The following is a 4,420-nucleotide window of genomic DNA, read 5'->3' as shown; positions in this document are numbered from 1 at the left end:
TGGGAAGCCTGCAATTTGGGCAGAGCACGTGGCAATAGGCCTAGCTGATTGAGTTGTGGATGCCAGTGAAAAGCATCTAAAATATGTGTGAAGATAATGTGTCTTGAGTATAATGGAAAATGTTGCAACAAGAAGAAGGGGAGGTGGGTGTGGTGGAGGCATCTCTCTCCAGAATGGATGCACTTCATCAGCAATTCCAGAATGCGCTCAGCTGTCGCCTTCCAATTCTTGAACATTCATTGTTTAATTGTGTGAATTGTTTGCCCTTTGTTAATTGTTTATCAATTCCCCATTACATATGTCACCAGTAGGCCGTGTAAATATACTGTTTATACCCTGTCATTTGGTTACATTAAATTCTGTTAATGCATGTATTAATTACAGTCAATTAGCCTACCGTTCTCATTCTCGGAGTGGAAACATTATTTGCAGAGTTCACAAGCTGTTTGCACTCCCCCTTTGTATGACCTTAAACAACTATATGGGTAAATGCAAAGTATAGGATCTGAAATATAAATGTGTTAATCCATCTTTCTTGTTGTTTTTCTGTTTGATGGAAACAGTTTGAGAGTTCTAACTACATTCTAGATGTATTTAATGGTTTTATGTAGACATGTTTTCATGTTTTGAATGTAATCCTGAATCATTTTTTCAGTATTAGGCCTTCCCTGTAGCTCAGTTGGTAGAGCATGGTGTTTGCAACGCCAGGGTTGTGGGTTCGATTCCCACGGGGGCCAGCACAGACAAAAAAATATATATTAAAAAAAATGTATGAAATGTAATGTATGCATTCACTACTGTAAGTCGCTCTGGATAAGAGCGTCTGCTAAATGACTAAAATGTAAAGGTAAAAATGTAACGATTTAATCATGGAGAATGTTTAAACTTAATATTTGACATTGTATAAATATAGTTACAATGGTGTCAGTTGCTTAATGTTAGCTAACTTTTACATACTTTGTTTGCTATCTTACCATTGTCTGGTTATTTACATTTCAATGAGAGTTCAACCAAACATTTTCCGTGGGAATGTGCCATCTTTATTCTGGGGATCACTGGCTGTCTCATGGTGTGTCTGAGGGTGTCATGATTGGTTTGACCTGAACTCGGAGCCTGACAGAAAACCAAGACAAACCACAGTAACTGCAGTCAAATCACGGTGGATCAAAGACAGAGTACAGTAACTTCACTTACTGCTGTTTGCCTTGGATTTTACTTGGATTTTGTAGTCACTATTTGACACTCCATTTTCTCTGAAACTGAATATAATTGAACCAGGACACTTTGTGCCAAGATAAACCAGATACTACAAAGCTGGATTTCAGTCTTAACTTTTGACCAAAATGTGAACAGTAGTTACTGCTGTTTGCAATAGTATGGCAGAATAGCTGTTCACATAATCCTAATAGACCAACCTCTTCATGGACTGCATTGGAACCTTGTCTTATTTTAGGGAGTGAACTAGTATGCTCAGATTGAATTAAAACTGTTATTTTAACAATGCTGGGTATGCATCTTGTTGACACTCATCCAGTGATACATTAACCCCTGAATGCGTTGTCTGCAGCATTGTCACATGACAGCTACATCAGCTGTTCAATTTCACTTACAGGCAAGTCAACTGATTTCGGATTGGGAAGTAGGTCCCAAAGTGCTCTTCCAAGTGTTAGAGGTGAGCAGTCATCACTCGTGTGGGACACTTACTGATGCTGTTGTTTGTTAGAAAAATGCACAGTCGAGGGAAGGGGGCATGGTTCGTTTTTGAAAGACTCTCTCTCCAATAATAATAATTTCCTCTGAATCCACTGATTCGGTATCTCATCTGTAGAATGTTTTTGTATTTCCCCTGGATACTTTTGTTCAGTTCGTTCAGTTTCCCAAATATGTCTGTTACCTCCGCAAGGAGACACATTTTCTTTTCCTTAAACATAAATTCTTCTTTTTTTCAGTGGCGATTTTAGCATGGGGGGCAAAAAAATATATAAAATGTTGATGAATGCCAGCAAAGCCACTACACAACAGAACACAACACTAAACAATACATTTACTGTACTATAACGGTGACAAACAGTGCACACAAACCTGAACCAACAGCAGAGTCCCAACATTTTACCACTGCTACACCTGGCTATCAGCGGAGCCTTGTCTGGCAGCGAAACATTTAATTCAGCCTCATTTACTGCCTTGTAAAAAAACCAAAGCTGATATGGCTGACTTGCTTAAACAAATGTAGTTTCTACTGACAATTGAGATGTACAAACTACGGCATAAGGGAACGGTGAGCGGATAAGAGGCATTCTGTAATTTCGATGAAGACACTAATGAGCGAGCTAAGAAGGACATAGTCAATAAAACTATTTGTTCAGCACTTTTGAAATGTACAGTGACAAATTTCAGAACATGGGCCTTTCTTACAGTATTCTCCCTGTACTCCAAGTCAGAACCGTAGGATAAATAAAGGGGGTCTATAAGCAGAAAATGAAAGCTCTTACAATATTCGATGAAGACATTTCTCTAAAACAGGCTACAGGCTACATGTGCATCACCAAGTCAGAACAGTAGGCTAAGTTATGAGAGGGAAAGGGACCACATGTTTAGGGCGATGCACATGGGTTGATAACAACTTACTACACAACATACACTTAGTATTACTTTCTTAGCTACAGTATACATATCTCCCTGGCATATTACATCATTTATGCAGTACCATACAAGACATTTTTGGACTCTCCTTGTTGTGCTGTACTCACTTGAACAGTAAAGTGGTGCAGGGGGTCCTTCTTGTGGGAAAATCTTGGATTTATGGTGGATTTATGGTGCTTTCAAGACAACTGGGAACTCTGGAAAAAAACAAGGTTGAATCATGATGTCGGTGATCTTCAGGTTGGATATCTAGAAAGAGGCCCGAGTTCCCGACTTGGAATTATGAGTTAGATGACCGTTCAAAACGTATTTTCCCAGTCGGAGCTCATTTTTTTCCAATGTCTCAGTTGTCTTGAACTCACTCAAGTCTGAGATTTCCCAGTTCCGAGTTTCCAGTTGTTTTGAACTTAGCAGAAATCATGCTGGATTGACAGCATCGCCAATGTTTTCAACCTTTTCTGGCCCATGTTGTTGCATGTGTTTATCCTTTTAAGGTTGGAAAAGAGACCCTTAAACCCAGACTTGGACCACACACCCTCTCCACTGAATAGCAGGAATGTGATTGCTATGCAACACTTGCTGTTAGCCACTGATTCCTTCTAAACCACTCATTGTTGAATTTGTTATTTCCAACTTGTTGTGTAATGTTTATGTCCAATGGCCGATGAGCACCGATGTGTTTTATCTATAATTTCTCTTCATATGACAAGGATTGAAAAGGTTTTGCCAGTGGATTGTCAACTTGATTAATGATGATGACTGATGACTGCTTGTCTAGCTTGATAGCTAAGATTTTGAAAGTATGATATTGACATGATCAGCCTAATAAAAGCTACGGTAGATGTAATGGTGATTTGACGTCATTTTATTTATGGCCAATGACTTTGAGCCTTCTTGGATGGGCACTTCTAATGTAAATCTATGGCAGCACCAAAGGGGCTTGAATTGTCGAGCTCTCCTTGTAGATTTTGTGGTGACGTAGTGTCCCATGTGTGACAGAACACTGAGCCAATCACAGCGCAACTAGAGAATGCAGAAAATGATCATATCTGGTGAAATGGAGAAAATAAGTATTTGAGAAGTGAAAACATATGCATCCAACTGTAATATATTGGTTTGTAAATAATACAAATGTAGCAAAATGTACCGAGTGAAATGTAAGATTGGAGTAACGTGTGTTTTAAAGTTTAAACACCCTGCATTATGTGTTTACATCAGGATATCAGTTACCTTATTTGGCCAAACAATAATGAACTAACGTACCATTGGACGGTGGGTTCAGATACAAGGTAACGTGGTTAATTTGGGTTTATCCTGAAAATGTGTAAGTGGTTGGAAACGGGTAGTATGTGTAGCTACAGAATACTGCACAAATGTTTTAAAAGTGAATATTTGATCAAACAGGAGTATTGTGCTGCTGGTTGGGCAGAGTTTGCACTTTTGGGACTATCATATTGGTTCCTTTGTACTGGGTAAGCTAAGTAAAAATATATACTAACATTACGAGAGAGAGGTCAAAGAAAAAACTGTTTCTTGATCAGCACTTTCTCTGGGACGCTTTGTGAATACAGGCTCTGGTCACATGTCCATGCATGACACAACACATCTAGTGTTCAATTCTGGTACTGCTTTAACTTTACTGATAAGGACTATTTTCTATCTATTAACTAAAGTGTTTTTACTGTGCTATGTCAACTAATAACTGACATCCTTTAGAAGGAAAACACTGGAGTTACTATTAGTACATTACAACACTTAGTAATACAGTATATCTGGA

At 38.6% G+C, this 4,420-nt stretch overlaps 1 non-coding gene across 1 annotated transcript; it reads left to right on the top strand.

Moving 5' to 3' along the window:
* The first annotated feature begins 660 nt into the window (after positions 1 to 660).
* Positions 661 to 737, top strand: trnaa-ugc (transfer RNA alanine (anticodon UGC)). Its single transcript has one exon. It is a non-coding gene; the product is annotated as a tRNA-Ala (tRNA).
* Positions 738 to 4,420: the final 3,683 nt, after the last annotated feature.

This window comes from Salmo salar, unplaced genomic scaffold, assembly GCF_905237065.1.
Source record: "Salmo salar unplaced genomic scaffold, Ssal_v3.1, whole genome shotgun sequence".
NCBI classification, from domain to species: domain Eukaryota; kingdom Metazoa; phylum Chordata; class Actinopteri; order Salmoniformes; family Salmonidae; genus Salmo; species Salmo salar.
This window is presented reverse-complemented; position numbering and strand designations above follow the sequence as displayed.